The sequence below is a fragment of the Hyla sarda genome, chromosome 1 (genome assembly GCF_029499605.1).
Source record: "Hyla sarda isolate aHylSar1 chromosome 1, aHylSar1.hap1, whole genome shotgun sequence".
Taxonomy (NCBI): Eukaryota; Metazoa; Chordata; class Amphibia; order Anura; family Hylidae; genus Hyla; species Hyla sarda.
In genome coordinates, this window is record NC_079189.1 from 569,291,645 (window position 1) to 569,309,610 (window position 17,966).

At 42.6% G+C, this 17,966-nt stretch overlaps 1 protein-coding gene across 3 annotated transcripts in view; it reads left to right on the plus strand.

Moving 5' to 3' along the window:
• Positions 1 to 17,966, plus strand: part of ARK2C (arkadia (RNF111) C-terminal like ring finger ubiquitin ligase 2C) — a 103,840-nt gene that overhangs the window by 44,251 nt on the left and 41,623 nt on the right. Inside the window, exon 1 of one of the 3 annotated variants that reach the window (XM_056543207.1) lies at positions 14,105 to 14,300. The exons of the other annotated variants lie outside the window; for them this stretch is intronic. The gene's annotated coding sequence lies outside the window, so the exon portion shown is untranslated. Of the gene's footprint in view, positions 1 to 14,104; positions 14,301 to 17,966 lie in introns of those variants that run through there. 3 annotated transcript variants of the gene reach the window in all.

A 17,966-nucleotide genomic window follows, 5' to 3' on the forward strand; every position in this document is an offset into this window, starting at 1 on the left:
TCTGTTCTGCACTAGTCCATCCCAAATGAGCTCAGCTTGACTTATGGTCCTGGACGATCATTCAAAAAGAAATGGCCATTGATTGTTTGGGAGTGAAATCCTGATGACTAAAATCTCAGGGGCCCCGGATCACGTAAAGTAGACCTGGCTGAGCGATAAGGTGACGTAATTCGTTTTTATTACCTATAGATCATACCGATTGACCTAGCAATACCACATGTCACAGCGGTCAAAATCTATAGTGAAGGAAAAGAGCTGGTGTATAAGACCATATAGAAAAGTTCTCAAATAGGAAAATAGAATAGTTTTCACACGAACCACTAGAGCTATTTATTTATTTATTTATTTATTTACATTGATTTATTTTTCTATTATTTATTTTATTTATTTGTATTTATAGTTTTTTTTTATTTGCATCAATTGTTTAAATCATAATTGTTTTTATTAACAACAATAATAACAACAATAATAAAAATATTATTATTAATAATTATTATATTATCAATAGTTTTAATACGAATTTGTATTATTATTATTATTATTATTATTAATAATAATAATATAAATAAGTCAATTTATATACAAATAATAAATAAATAAGTCAAAAACAGAAGCATTTGTCAGGCATACACATGTAACAATGAAAGGACGCTGAGATACAATGGAAGGCTGTCCAGGCATGCTGGGAATTTTAGTTTTGCAACAGCTGGAGGCACACTGTTTGGAAAACACTGAACTAGATGTACATCACACAGAAAACCTAGGCAGTATGAATATGTAGCGTAGCAAAATATTCAAGTCAAGAGTAAGGGTGCGTTCACAATGAGAATTTCCGCCCAGACAAATTCCAGGCAGAGATTCTCAGCGCAGCAGGCGCCGCCACGGCTAGGACTGTCGAACCTACGATGTCACTATTAATAGCAATGCAGCACGCACTGAATTCAACCAAAAGAATGAACATGTTCATTTTTTCGGTGGGAATTCTGCAGCGGAAATTCATCAGCAAACTATTTACCATTGACATTGACAACAGGGGCAAAGTGGAAATTCTCAGTGTGAACTGGCCCAAATAATACATCCAATTAGATAATAGGCAACAGCAATAAATAACACAATAGCCTGGACATCCTAACATTCTTGAAGTAAACTTATTTTAGTTGCTAAAAAGGAAACAAGGAAAACAGAAATCACAGAAATGAAGGAGCTCTAATAGATGCAGCACCTGGTACCCATTTCCTGTCTGATCCTCTGCCTTTGGCATTGTTTTGTACAAGACAGCATGCTGTAGCCACACCTCATTCTCTCTAAATGTCCTGATATATATATATATATATATATATATATATATATATATGTATATGTATATATATATATATATATATATATATATATATATATGTGTGTGTGTGTGTGTGTATATGACAGGGAGATGGTGATGTAGCTGAAAGGGCTAGTCAGAGGTGTGACATTAGAGTTCAGAGACAAGATTGAGCCATGCCTCCCGAGACAGAAGATGATGAGGATGTGTGTCTTAGGAGAGAGGACGATGCTTGGGAGCTGCTGAGACAACACCACAATAACAATGAGATGACTACAAAAACCATTTTAGAAAAACACTCTCCAAAATCCCATTGTCGATTCTTCCCTTCTGAGTCCTCTACTGCTCCCACCGAACAGTTTACATAGACAAATGAGGTATTTCCTTACACATGGGTTACACATTTTGGGGGGCTTTTTCTCCTTTTACTCCTTGTAAAAATTCAAAAACTGCGTCTACAAGAACATGTTAATGTAAAAAATGGAGATTTTGAATTTTCTCCTTAACTTTGCTGCTATTCCTGTTTTTATAATGGGGTAATTTATGGGGTATTCCAAATATTTCAAAATTGGTCCCTGAAAAATTCTAATTTTGAAAATGTTGTTCTTCCAAAAGTAAAAACATGTGAACTTTATGATGCCAAAATAAAGTAAACATGTTGTATATGTGAATCAATATATAATGTATTTGGAATGTCTTACAAGCAGAAAGCTTCAAAGTTAGAAAATGAAAAATTTTCAAATTTTTCATGAAATTTTGGAATTTTTCACCAAGAAAGGATGCAAGCATCGACGAAAATTTACCACTATGTTAAAGTAAAATATGTCACGAAAAAACATTCTCGGAATCAATTTAATAAGTGAAAGCATCCCAGAGTTATTAATGCTTAAAGTGACAGTGGTCAGATGTGCAAAAAAATGCTCTGGTCCTTAAGGGAGAAATGGGCTTGGTCCTTAATGGGTTAAAGAAGAAGTTACAGGTCTGTATGAGCCAGAAATCTTGCTTGTTTGTAGGTGACCAAATATTTATGTGTCTCGTAGTTGAGGTCTACCTATGATGAAACTTACAGGACTCTCTCATCTTTTTAAGTGGGAGAACTTGCACAATTTTTTGGCTGACTAAATATTTTTTTGCCTTACCGTACGCTTAGGAAGGATTTGCGCTTGTGTTGGGACTAAATGGCTGTGTTTTGAGATTACCATAACAATGTGGCTATCTTTTTGTGAACTGGGCATTTCCTGTTTGAGTTCGGTCTCTTAAACTACAAATCCCAATCCTTGCTTGTAAGTGTGAAGTCCCTTTCCTGCCTCCGACACATCAGCCACCCCACCCACTGAAACACAAATGAACTGCATTCCATTCAAAACACCACTGTTTTCTAACCTTGGTTCCTCCAGCTGGTGCAGAATGATCTCTCTCCCACCCAGTGGTCGCTCTCGACCATTGAAACAGGACAGGCTTTACACACCTGAATAGTAATGTCATGTCTTGGGCCACACTGAAACCTGTAAAAATTCGAGACCTGAGTAATTTTGTATGGTGATAAAAATAAATCATATAAGAATTGCAAGATCACTGTAACACACAGGTACAAACACTATGAACTACACTAACTTTACAGCCCCTGTAGCATAGTCAAATAAAAAATCCTGAAATACCCCTTTAAGGGGTGCACACTACATAATTTCCTCCTGAAATTCTGGTGCAGAAACCTCCCATTGTCTTCAATGAATGAATCAGCGCTATAACCAGGTGAGCATGCGCTGTCCCCACTGGTGGCAATGTAATTTTGCGCCAAAAGAATAGATAGGAGGTAACTATTAAAGGGGTACTCCAGTGAAAAAAAAAATCTTAAATCAACTGGTACCAGAAAGTTACACAGATTTAAAAATTACTTCTATTGAAAAATCTTGATCCTTCCAGTACTTATCAGCTGCTGTATGCTCCAGAGGAAGTTGTGTAGTTCTTTCCAGTCTGACCACAGTGCTCTCTGCTGACACCTCTGTCCATGTCAGGAACTGAGGTTTGCTATGGGGATTTGTTCTTGCTCTGGACAGTTCCTGACATAGACAGAGGTGTCAGCAGAGAGCACTGTGGTCAGACTGGAAAGAACTACACAACTTCCTCCGGAGCATTCAGCAGCTGATAAGTACTGTAAGGGTTAAGATTTTAAAATAGATGTAATTTACAAATCTGTTTAACTTCATGGCATCAGTTGATTTAAAATATATTCTTTTTCACCGGAGTACCCCTTTAATCTTTGGATCACCCCTATAAGACTCGTAATGGTCCGACTCAGCTCCTGATACATTGTTATGTCGAGCTCTAGGCTCTTGTATGACTTCCATATGGTAAATTATGATTAAATCATGACGGGTATAGATAATTTACGAAAAATATTATTATGTTGTTTTTCAAAGACTCATTTGAACACTGTGGCCAATAACTCGAAGCCCTGAAATAGCTGACACTTTTATCTGACACTCCAAATATTACCGAGCACTGAGCCTTGTCAGGGATGATGGATACATGTTTGGATTCATATCCCTCTCAGTCATTAGTTAATCTATGGGGGAGGGGAGAAATGGCTCCTCTGATAACGCTGCCCGGACGGCGAGGATAAATAGGTGTTTTTTGACGGCAGGGAATTGGCTGGCTCAATGTATTCCAGTTGGACTTAGCTTATGTGGGTAAAGTTATGAAATATCGATCCATCCATTTACATGTGTGGTAGCTTGGGGGGGTGTAGGGTGAATAGGGTGTAGCTGTGCGGTGATGAAAGGGTGTTGCATCAACCCTTAACTGTCATGACACCAGGGTGCGGGTTCCTCCTCATATATATATCCTACCACCACCCGTCCCAGGAATGATAGGGAGGAATAAACGATTGTCCACAACCAGAATTGTAGTAAACTGGAATTAACTTTACTGCAGATTTTATGCAGGATGAAATCAGCAAACAGTCTATACAGAGGATCGGTACTTAGGCTCCTCACAGGTTGGTTGGGACCTTGTAGGGAATAAGCTTGTTTTACGCTGTTCCACTGATTTTAGGGGTTTTATTTAGGTTCAGTAGTCACGTAGGATTTTAGGAGAGAGTTGGATAAACTCAAGTTTAGCAAGATGCTGAAGAGATAGGCTTCAGGCCTAGATTTGTCTTGTAGGTATGAACGGAGCTGTGTTCTCTCCGTTAGTCCGGAACCCAAGAGAGAGATGATTGGAAACAGTGCCCTTATATGGCAAGGGGGCAGGCTCAAAGCTAATTGGCTCCCCAAACCTGTCAGTCATATTACAAAGGATTGCGGTACATCAGGTGGCACAACCACGTGACCTGGAAGGTCCTTAACCTTAGCAACACATTTACTGTAGATCACATGACCTAAGGTCCTGTAAGTAACCTTTATAAAATAAAATATATACAATATACACATTAAATTAAAGAAGGAAGAGGCGACTAGGGGTTATCCCATCAAGAGACTCCTATCAGGATGAAGGAACTCTGACTATGGGGACTTACGACACAAGGTACAGGACCATGTCCAGTACTGCGACACCTCACATGATTTAGTAACTGGCTGTGGTGCCCCCTGCCGGGGGGGAACAACATTATCATTTTATCCAGTGGTTTTAATGGAAAAGAAAGACTGGACAATAAACAAAATAAAAGATCATATCAATGTCCGAAAAGTATGAAATACAGGAATGTCGGGCAGTGACAGAACTTGACTCAAATACATCTGATAAAAAATCTATAGCTGTTTTGTGTATACAGCTCCTATGCCTAACTACGTGTTTCCATAGTTACAGACTACAAAACAAACCCTGTGTAGTCTGATCATGCAGTCACACTCTAAAACAGTGGTCTCCAAACAGTGGACTTCCAGGTGTAGCAAAACTACAACTCCCAGCATGCGCGGACAGCTGTTGGCATGCTGGGAATTGTAGTTTTGCAATGTCTGGAGGTCGACCGTTTGGTGACCATTGCTTTATAGCATCTGATCGCTATTTCTTACTAATACACATTCTTAGGGTATGTTCACACTACGAAATCTCCTGCACTAATCTAGCATTGGTGCGGGCTGGTTGACCCATGCACACTATGGAATTTCGTAGCTGACCCATTCACACTATGGAATTTCAGCCACGGAAATTCACTTGCGGAAAGAATGAACATGTTCCTTGTTTCGGTGGAATTATGCATGGACAGTGTTGCCGCCAATGGGGACAGCACAGGTCCGCGCAATCCTAGTGCCGAGGGATTTCGGCAGCGGCCTCTTACATGGAATAAGGTTAACACAAAATAGAGGATACATAGAGGAGACAATGGGGGACATTTATCATTGGCTTTACGCCACTTTAACCCCTTAAGGACCGGGGCTTTTTCCGTTTTTTCATTTTCAATTTTTCCTCCTTAACTTTAAAAAATCATAACTCTTAAAAATTTTCACCTAAAATTCTATATGATGACTTATTTTTTGCGTCACTAATTCTACTTTGTAATGACATTAGTCATTTTACCCAAAAATCTACGGTGAAACGGGAAAAAAAATCAATGTGCGACAAAATTGATGAAAAAACACTATTTTGTAAGTTTTGGTGACTTCTGTTTTTACGCAGTACATTTTTCGGCAAAAATGACACATTATCTTTATTCTGTAGGTCCATACGGTTAAAATGATACCCTACTTGTATAGGTTTGATTTTGTGTCACTTAAAAAAAAAAATCATGACTACATGCAGGAAAATTTCTACGTTTAAAATGGTCATCTTCTGACCCCTATAACTTTTTTATTTTTCTGTGTTTAGGGCGCTATGAGGGCTCATTTTTTGCGCCGTGATCTGAAGTTTTTTTGTTCTGATCAGACTTTTTGATCACTTTTTATTCACATTTTGTGGTATAAAAAGTGATCAAAAATGCAATATTTTGGACTTTGGAATTTTTTTGGCGCGTACGCCATTGAACGTGCGGTTTAAAAAGTGGTATATTTTGATAATTCGGACATTTCCGCACGTGGTGATACCACATGTGTATTTTTATTTACACTGTTTTATTTTGTTACTAGGAAATGCCGGGTGATTCAAACTTTTAATTCAGAAGGGAATACCTGAAAGGGTTAACTTTTATTTTTTACACTTTTTTTTGCAAGCTGACAGGTGCCATAGAGACCTATCAGCTTGCAATGGCTGATTTCATTCACAGACTGCTGCCTTGCCGTTGCATGGCAACAATCAGTGAAATCGGTGATTGATTACTCAAGCCTGGATCTCAGGCTTGAAGCATTCAATCAGCGATCGGACTGCAGGAAGGAAGGTAAGAGACTTTCCTCCTGTAGTACAGCTGTTCGGGATGCCACGATTATACCGCGGCGATCCCGAACAGCTCCCTGAGCTAGCCGGGCACTTTCACTTTCGTTTTTAGCTGCGCGGCTCAGCTTTGAGCGCGCGATTAAAGGGTTAATAGCGCGCGGCACCACGATCAGTGCCGGACACTATCAGCGGCGGGTCCCGGCTTCACTATGACGCCGGGCCCGCCGCGATATGATGCGGGGTTACCGTGTAACCCCGCGTTATATCGCAGGATCGGGACACATGACGTAGCGGTACGTCATGTGTCCTTAAGGAGTTAATGTTCTAAATATCCCTGCAACTTTTGCGCAATTGCATTTTTTTGCCAATTTTTTTGCACAACTTTTGGTAGAACATCTTTCAAAATTGTCTACTGTTTGGTGCACCATACACCAATTTTTGCAGTGAAGCTGGATTTATTATTTGCACAAATTAAAAAGTATACAGTATATATATATATATATATATATATATATATATATATATATATATATATATTATTATTTTTTTTTTTTTTTTTTTTTTTTTTCGCAAAGCCGCACGGGACTTGATACATTTCACACAATCACAGAAACCAGTGGGCTGCAGAGATAGGTTCAAAGGGGTATTCCATAAAAAAAAAAAAAAAAAAGTAAATTACTTCTATAATAAAAATCTTAATCCTTCCGGTACTTATCAGCTGCTGAAGTTGAGTTGTTCTTTTCAGTCTGGCAACATTGCTCTCTGCTGACACCTCTGTCTGTCTTAGGAACTGTCCAGAGCAGAAGAGGTTTGCTATGGGGATTTGCTGCTACTCTGGACAGCTCCTGAGACAGACGGAGGTGTCGGAAGAGAGCACTGTAGTCCGACAGAAAAGAACAACTCAACTTCAGCAGCTGATAAGTACTGGTAGGATTAAACATTTTTAATAGAAGTAATTTACAAATCTGTTTAACTTTCTGGATCCAGTCTATAAAAAAAAAATGTGTTTTTTATGGAATACCCCTTTGAACCTATCTCTGCAGCTCACTGGTTTCTGTGATTGTGTGAAATTTATCAAGTCCCGTGCGCCTTTTTGGTAAATTTTGAACAACTGTGCAAACAATACACCAAGCAAACGGGTAAAATCTTTACTCCCTTACGCCAACATTGTTAAATATCCTCCTATGAATGCAAGGTCAGACTACATATTGTTTGTTTGTAGTCTGTACCATAGAGACACGTAGGTTTGTATTGGAGCTGTATACACAGAACAAAAGGATCAGCACAATCCCACTTAATGAACAAGGGCACTGCTGCACCCACACACTCTGGAGCCAGCGACTCTTCCCCATCTACTACCAGTCCATGGCCCAGTCCATTCTCCTTGCTGTCTCTAACATTATCCTATGAGTAGACAGGTGACTGCTCACCACAATATCAGCCAACTCTCTCTTCTGAAATACTCTGTGCAGCTGTGAACCATTTTCCATTCACAAACTTCCTTAATAACAACCAGTCTCTTCCTCACATCCTGAAGCCATGTTAATGTGGAGGAATTTTGGCGGAATGTCCAACCAGAAACCTTCCGGCTGACATTCCGCAAACAGCAGGTGCCGGCATGCCAGAGCTAGAACCACTCAGAAATGTGCTGTCTCAATTTCCAAGTGGCTTCCGTAGAAAGAGTCAATCATGATTTCTGTGGCGGAAATTCCACCATGTACACGGTTCAGCAGAATCCCATTGGAAACAAAGGAATTTCCAAACAAAATTTTTCCGCCGGATTCTGCTCGGTAATTCCGTGATATGAACAGGGCTTAACCTCTTCAACATCGCATGCAACCTTGTCATCATCATGTCACCAAACAGATCATAGATCATCATACTGCTCTCCTTAAAAAGTACCCGTCACTATATAAACCTTTCTAAACTAACTCAGGATATGTTCCCTAACTACTCTTAACACCCCTCCCACCCTTAGAAAAAAATTCAGAGCTTTAAAAAGCTGTGTATCTTACCCTTCTTGCTCACATAGTGAAATCTCCCAGCAGAAGAAAGTGGGCGTTTCCCAGCAGGCATACCATCACTGAAGCCTGCTGAGGGACCCCTTCCGCCCTCACATGGTTGCAGTGCTGTGATGAATAGAAGACCTCAGGCTCTGTGCATGTTTCAGTCTGTGTCGCTATCAGTGAGAATCTGTGGAGCTTTCACTTTCTCTGCAGCTGTCAATCAATCTCAGTGCAGACAAACACTTCCTGAGTTTTGGTCTCCTGCTATTACAAGCAGGAGACCAAAATCTGAGATTTTGAGAAGGTGGAATGTGTTCTGGCCAAGAAGGGAGACCCCTGGTGGCCAGAAGTCTACAGCAGAAAAACTAACAATTTTTTTTTAAATATTTTTTTATGAAAGCCAATTACAAAAATTATTATTCTGGCATAAGGAATCAAATATTAAAAATCATGTTTAATGACAGTACCCATTTAAATGTTGTGATCCCCTCCATGACTACCACATCATAAGTCTTTGACCTTTTTACTAGTCTAAATTTGTCGGGTGGACATTCTGCACATTGGAATGCTCCAGCGGGCAATAGGACCACTCGGAAAGGTGCCGTCTTATAGACAAAAATCCTCAGAAAGAATAGAAAAGTTTATTCTTTATGTGGATGCCGGAATCTGCCATGTACACAGTGCAGCAGAATTCCATTGACATCAATGGGCATTCCGCTCGTACATTCCACCGTGTGAACATGGCCTCACTGCGCTGTCCTCAGTTACATCAGAGGGACAAGTCACTGCCTTCTGCAAAATCAAAACAACCTTTTTTATTAAACACTCTGTGCTGCTGTTGATCCTGCCCCTTTGGACTCAAAATAAGAGAGAATCAAGGTAGTTGACAAGTCCTTTCCACCCTTCTTGTCACAAATCTGAATACAAATAATCTTAATAAAGAAAAAATAATAAGTGGCACCGATACCTTGCGGACACAGTCCCACGAGATGGATGGTGTAATACCAGGTCAGGTAACCAGCTTTATCCAGCTGCAGAGGTGCTAGGACAAATTCAATGGCGGTCAATAATATACAAAACAAAGGGAAGACAGGCGTCCTGCACTCACCGCTCAAACTCCGGTCAGTCGGCTCTCATCTCGGGCTGCTCCTCACAAAAGGTGATCAAGGTAGCAAAGGGCGCTCAGAGGCGACTGCCGGTGGTTTCACGCATAGGCATGCGCTTCTTCCAGCCGGAGGCGTGGGGCGCTCAGAGGCGACTGTCAGCGGTTTCACGCATAGGCATGCGCTTCTTCCAGCCGGAGGCGTGGGGCGCTCAGCGGCGACTGCCAGCGGTTTCACGCATAGGCATGCGCCTCTTCCGGCTGGAGGTGTGGGGTGCTCAGAGGCGACTGACGGCGGTTTCACGCATAGATATGCGCCTCTTCCGGCCGCAGGCGTGGGAGGTTCAGAGGCTACTGCCAGCGGTTTCATGCATAGGCATGCACTTCTTCCGGCCGTAGGCGTGGGGCGCTCAGAGGCGACTGCCAGCGGTTTCACGCATAGATATGCGCTTCTTCCGGCCAGAGGCGTGGGGCACTCAGGGGTGACTGCCGGCAGTTTCACGCATAGGTATGCGCTTTTTCCGGCCGGAGGAAGCCCATACCTATGTGTGAAACAGCCGCCAGTCGCCTCTGAGCGCCCCACGCTACTTTGATCACCTTACCGGAGGAGCAGCCCGAGATGGGAGCCAACTGACCAGAGTTTGAGCGGTGAGTGCAGGACGTCTGTTTTCCCTTTGTTTTGTATATTACAAATCTGAATATATTTGTATACACTGGATTTCAGCATCTCCTGTAAAAAGTCTTGATGTTGTTAAGTGCCTCCTATTGCCGCTGCTTTGCCGCCTCCCACCTGACACACTGCTTTCTGCATTAAATTAACACTTCTATTCATTTGAGCTTTGTTTATTGAGCTGCGACAGTAATTACAGCATAAAAAAGCCAATATTGGACATAATTTACATGCATTAAGGCTGCGGGAAGAATGACTTCATATTTGGGGGTTTAACATTAAATATTAATCTTGTCTCATTTCGTTCTAAAGCAAATGCAGCTTCAATTAGCCGCGACATTGTGCAAACATTATTAGAGCAGAACGAGGGCAGGAAAATCAAATAAAGCATTTACTGTAAAAATGGCGGTAATAGGTTGTGAGATGCACTACAAGTCCCACACTGCCATGGAAATGACTTTTGTATGAAACCCTCCAGTCAATATCATTATTAGTTTTTTATTATTCTGAGCCAACCCGTTTTGTAACATACAGGTAGGAGCACAGCCATAGAGTTTAGCTGAGGTGGAGACCAATTGTCAAGAGTGTCTCTCGTTCTGGAGGACCTGTCCTGTTCTGCATCACCCACTGATGTGAATGAGCTGCATGTAATACCTCATTTTTCCTGCGGTGGCACTGCAGGGAACAGAATACTTACTGACAAGTTTATACACAGATCACAGCTGATCACTCTATGGCTATGGGACCTTTTCTAATAAGTAAGGACTGTCCAAATAACCTCATTTCCAGGTGGCTTCACGCACAGTGGCGCAGACTTACCAAAACTGTCTAATAAACTTGAACTAGAGTACTAGACTGTCTACAACTGCGCCCAACTAAATAAAGTGTATCAGGCTGTTCGGTAAATCTCTTGCATCCTTAGACTGTCTATAGGAAGTTTAGACCAACTATTACTGGACTTAGGGCAGTGCTTCCTAACCAGAGTGACTCCAGCTGTTGCAAAACTGCCACTCCCAGCATTTCTGGCCAGCAAAAGGCGGGGGGTTTGGGGCAATCTCCTGTATGGAGTTTGGTCACTTACCCCTGTATTCAGGATAGAGGATAAGTTTTGGTTATACAGAGTACTCCTTTAAGTTCTTCCAAAAACAGTGCCGTACCTTTCTTTAGGTTCTCTTTGATATTACAACTTTGCCCTATTCACTTTGATGGAACTGAACCGCAATATCACATACAACCTGAGGATAGGTGTGGTGCTCTTTTTTTTGGCAAAATTGACCTTTGTTATTATAAGGTTATGTTCACACAGTAAACAATTTGCAGAATGTCCACAGGTAGACATTTTGCAGTGAAAATTCCGCATTACGCAAAATGTAAAAACATGTCTTTGCATTTTGCGGAATCGTGGGCGGAATCCTATTGAATGATGGGGTTCGAATTCTGTGTTTAGGGAACATAGAAATTCCCCCACAGTTCTGCATTTCCATTCAGCAAGCTTTTCTGAATGGAATTTGTGCGGAATTGTGTAAATTACAAGTGTAAACATAGCTTAAGGGTGTTGCCGGTGGGATCTTTAGCCATGCTTTTTTTGTAGAGGCCACACCCCTTTACTTAAACGCCTGAGGAAAGTGTCTAAAAATCTTGGGCAGGTCATATAAAGCAGTTGTTTTTTTTTTTTTGCATAAATTCTGCAGCATTTTATTTTAAATTTTTTGCTTAATTCTTCCATTCGGAATGATGCTTAGGAGATAGCGGGGAGATTGATCAAAACCTGTGTAGAGGAAGAGTGGTGCAGTTGCCCATAGCAACCAGATTGCTTCTTTCATTTTTTTTAAATGCCTCTGAAATATTAAAGATGGAATCTGATTGGTTGCTATGGGCAACTGCACCACTTTTCCCCTGCACAGGTTTTGAAAGATCTACCCCAGTGTTTTTTTTCTGCCATCTTCCGTAGGTTTCTCTAAAGGACTTGATATATTTAAAAAAAAATGCACGTTCTGGTTACGTTCACACAATGTGAAACAAGACATATTTTGTCGTAAAATTTAGTTAAAATTAAGGATGTAATTTTGCAAAACAATGGGAGGAGATCTACTACATAGTGGAGGAGATCTACTAAATGCTGCATTTTCATATATAGCTCCACCCATTTTAACTGCGCTGGATTTACGAAGAGGCGCACACACTGAGCTGGCTTAGATTTCTGCAACATTTACTGTTGCTAATCGGGCTTGAAGGATAACTCTGGGATGTAAAAATGTATCCCCTATCCTAAGGATAGGGGATAAGTGTTAGATCGCGGGCAGGGGTCCGACCACTGTGGCCCCCGCGACCTCCCGAACGGCGCCCCTGTTCTCAGCATGAATGGGGCATGTCAACCACCGCACAAAGCGGCAACCGACACCCCCCCTCCATGCAGCTATGTGGGAGAGCTGGAGCGCTGCTTTTGGCAATCTCCGGCTCCTCCATAGAACTGCATGGAGAGGACCCCTTCTATGCCAAGTCAGGTCCCCCTTTCTGTCCCCTTGATGCAAATGGTGTATTTTTCTAAAAAATTATCACATTTGTGTGAGGGAAACATACTTTTCTACTCAAAATTGCCTTTTTTTAAAATAAAAAATACACCCCCTGTGCAGCTCAGTAAATCTCCCTCTTTGTGTTGTATGAATGTGGTGGCGGGGTGTAGTGAGGGCAGATGTTGTTACCCTAGGGGCAGATGGCATTAACCCCTTGTATTCGTGATGCCAGGGCGTGGTTTAGCTTATAACCACCCGAAGGTATACCGCTGGATCCTGGACTAGGCACGGGGGCAATAAAGACTCCGACGCCAAGTTACAGACAACGGTAGCTTTACTGAGGGTAGACAGTTGGTAAAGTCTATACAGTTCAGCCAGGGCACAAGGAGGTGACCAGTGACGCAGAGACCTTAAGGGCTTGCTGAGACTTGTAGTAGGACTGGACAATTGAATGCAGACCACACTGACTTGACAGATGAGAGGGACTGACTTGACTTGACTAATAAAGCTGTGACTTTATCTTACTTGACTTGATGGTATCTGCAGGACTGGAATGGACCTCAGTCCAGTCAACACTAGGCACGACTGCACTGGACCTCAGCTTAGCAGAAGAGCAGAGCTCAAAGAGAGAGAAGCTCCACCCAGGGCTTATATGGGGGAGACTAGCAGGGAGCCCATAGGTCACTCTTGGGATCACCTGGTCACTGGTACCTCCTGGGTAACAATCACATGACATATCACATGGTATAACTCTTAAAGCAACATTACATTTTATAACACATTACATGGTAAAACATATTTACAATGGGAAAACAAGTGCAGGGGCCTTGGGGACACAGAAGGAGGCTGCCTGACAGGACAGCAGGAGCACGTAACATCTCCTGCACTGGGCCACCGCATGAATGTCTATGAAAAAGTGGGCAGAAGTGCAAACAGTGCATTAAAAAAGCATCTATAATTCCTAATAGCCAATAACCAAAAATAACACTGTGTGAATGAGGCTAATAAGTGTAAATAAATAAAAAACAAATAAAACAGTAACAAAAACTTTCATAAACCAAGAAAATGTAGTCCTAAGGGTCAAAAAACACAAATAGCAATATCACCATGTGATGTGCCAAGTGACCATGCCAGCTGCGCTATATCTGTATATGTCAATCCTCAGACACTTCAGAATGGGGTCATACGACAAGACCCTCACACAATGCAGCGAAAACACCACAGCTGAGACTGAAAAATGAGGATGATTTCCATTCCTAAACTGAAGATAAAGGGGAAAAAAAAGTCAACTAAAATCTCTGGCGCTTTTAAAAATAGAAAAGAACGGGCCATCTGGACGCTGTCTATCAGCGGCGGCGGCTGCCTGCCAGTGTTTTCTCATAAGGTAACAGGTACGGGAAGAGAGTGGGAGGGAAGACCCACAGATTTATTAGATCTACACAGTAAACTAAACCTGGTTAACACAAGTAAAGGAAGATGATTTATTTTATTTATTTATTTATATTTTATTTCCTGGATCCCCGGCCAGCGAGCGCTCCTGATGTAGGCCGCCTGACCTCTGCCCTTGCGCAAATGGAGTGACGTCCCTCCACCTGCACCAGAGCCGAGGACAAAGGCAGGTAATCTCCCTATCCTCCCCCCGCCCACCCCCATACTAAAGTAACACATATCTGTCACCCAGCTTTCCCAGTCTTCTGTAAAGACTATTGGGGAGATTTATCAAAACCTGTCCAGAGGAAAAGTTGACCAGTTGCCCATAGCAACCAATCAGATCGCTTCTTTCATTTCTGAGAAGGCCTCTGAAAAATTAAAGCAGCGATTTGATTGGTTGCTATGGGCAACTGAGCAGTGTTTCCTCTGGACAGGTTTTGATAAATCTTCCCCTGTTACATTGTCTATTTAAAGGTTATCCCCTATCCACAAGATGTATAGAGGCCCCCATAGAAGATAATGGGAGCGCTGGCTGCTCATGTGCGCTGCCCTTTATTCAGTCAGGGGGAATTTTTTTTATCTGTTCTCATGATTGATGGTGGCTGTGGCAAAACCATGGCATGCTGGGAGTTGTAGTTTTGCAACAGCTGACTGCACACTGGTTCAGAAACAATGATGAGGATACCTCATTACCTCATGTGTTACAGTAAAGCTTCTCATGGACTTCAGACGGGTTGTTGGCTGAAGCCTCCATCACCATCAGGATCCCATACTTATGTCTCTAGGGCAGTGTTTCCCAACCAGGGTGCCTCCAGAAGTTGCAAAACTACAACTCCCAGCATGCCTGGACAGCCTTTGGCTGTCCAGGCATGCTGGGAGTTGTAGTTTTGCAACACCTGGAGGCACCATGGTTGAGAAACACTGCTCTAGGGCTTGGTACAGACCCCACCGATCAGTCATACTTGTAAAACCCATAAGATTGATGCTTAGATACACAGGCCCGTTGCTACAGGACAGGCAAACCAAGCAATTGCTTGGGGCCCCGAGCTGGCCAGGGGCCCGAGCAGTGCCAGAGCCTTTCCGTCCTGTAGCGACGGGGCAATTCCCCCATCACTATTAAGGACATCCCTGTGTCCTGAAAGATGTTTTCAGGACACAGGGATGCCCCCGTTAACTCTCTGCGGCCCCGCGTTAAGTTTAAAAACGCAGGGGCCGCCGGGTGATAGCGCACGCCGGGACGTCACTGACGTCCCGTGCGTGCACCCATAGCAACGGAGGCGCAGAAGACCGGAGCATAGAGGAGGAGGAAGACGTGCACTGGCCAGCTTGGTAAGTGACCAGCGGCACGTCATCTTCGATGTTCTGACCACCGCTTCTCCAGGCCCAGAACTAATGCTATGGCCGGACGGGAGGAGCGGTGGTCGGAGCACTGAAGTGGGGCAGTACACAGGCATACAGCCTCCAGCCATACACTGTATATGGCTGGAGGCTGGATTTCTGTGGGGGAACACTGCCTGCCTAATGTGGGGAGAACTATGCTGCACCTAATGTGGGGGGAACACTGCCAACCTAATGTGGGGAGAACTATGCTGCACCTAATGTGGGGGAACACTGCCAGCCTAATGTGGGGAGAGCTATGCTGCACCTAATGTGGGGGGAACACTGCCAGCCTAATGTGGGAAGAACTATGCTGCTCCTAATGTGGGGGAACACTGCCTTGCTAATGTGGGGGGAACTCTGCTGCACCTAATGTGGGGGGAACACTGCCAACCTAATGTGGGGAGAACTCTGCTGCACCTAATGTGGGGGGAACTCTGCTGCACCTAACGTGGGGGGTTACTACGTCCTGACGCCGGCCCTAGAGCATGACGTGCGTGAACATCAAGGGGGGGGCTCCATGTCCATTTTGCTTGGGGCCCCCAAATTCCTTCAAACGGCCCTGTAGATACATGTAGGACTCGGTCAAGCCATTGTGGTTGAACTACTAGGGTTAATTCACCGACGCGGGGCTGGTACGCGACATGACGTGTCTGGATATGGGCGGAGCTTCCTGTGATGTCACGCATTTATAATTAATTATGCAAATTAGCATGGGTGGCATGGCTTTTTTTGCAAGAAAGGTAGCAACCCTAGATAAGATACAACAACTCAGAAGAGTATTTCTAATTATAGGCTTAGATACATCTAAACAGGCATCATTTCACATGAGAAACATGGATACATCTTCTCATTAGATGGCATAGCACATAATAGGGTTAGGCTTCTTTCATATTGCCGTCAGGACATGGAAGTGTGATGGCCGTCGGGGGAGCCGGGGGGAGTAGCAGGAGAAAAAATAATGCTTGCGCCGTCTTTTTCTCCTACTACTCCAGCTACAAAATAATGGCACCCGAAGGACCCCATTATAGTAAAAGGGATCCATCGGGACCCTATATTGCCCATCGTGCCCCGTCCCGATATCGGCCGTTAAAGCCTGAAAAAAAAAGAAAGAAAAAAGGGCCTAACAGCCATTTAAAGGGGTACTCCCGTGGAAACCTTTTTTTTTTTTTTTTTTAAATCAACTGTTGCCAGAAAGGTAAACAGATTTGTAAATCACTTCTATTAAAAAATCTTAATCCATCCAGTACCTTTTAGGGGCTGTGTACTAAAGAGAAATCCAAAAAAGAAATGCATTTCCTCTGATGTCATGACCACAGTGCTCTCTGCTGACATCTGCTGTCCATTTTAGGAACTGTCCAGTGCAGCATATGTTTGCTATGGGGATTTTCTCCAGCTCTGACAGACAGTTCCTAAAATGGACAGCAGAGGTCAGCAGAGAGCACTGTGGTCATGACATCAGAGGAAATGCATTTCTTTTTTGGATTTCTCTTTAGTATACAGCCCCTAAAAAGTACTGGAAGGATTAAGATTTTTTAATAGAAGTGATTTACAAATCTGTTTAACTTTCTGGCAACAGTTGATTTAAAAAAAAAAAAAAAGGTTTCCACGGGAGTACCCCTTTAAGTGCAGGGCGCAATGGCAGAGTGAAAGTAGTCTAAGGCCCCTTTCACACTATACATTATGGCATGCACTATTTCTCCCGTTACTTTCTCCCGTCACAAAATAATGTCTGTTATTAATAACGGGCAATGACGAGTTAAAACGCATAATGTAAAAATCCCATAGACTATAATGGGATTTTGTAACAGCGGTTTAGCGGCCGATTTTCAGGGTTTTCAAGAACGGAACATATATTGGATCTTTAAAAACGGATGAATGTATAGTGTGAAAGGGGCCACACAAGTTTAGAAAAAAAATATCACACATCATAAGCTTTAAAACTCTAGTCCAAAATCCAATATCACTCATGACAGGCTGAGATACACCAGCACAGTAGAATGTCACTTATGTTAGATACACACACTCAGTAGAGCATCACTCATCATAGACTTAGATGCACCATCTCTGTAGGCAGAATCTTGCATTATAAAGTTAAATACATCAAGTAGACAGCATTACACATAATAGGTGTAGATACACCAGCTTAAAAGATAATATCACATGTGACAGGCTTAGATACACCAACTTAGAAAACATATCACACATGATAAGCTTAGATACTCTAAAATCCAGAATCACT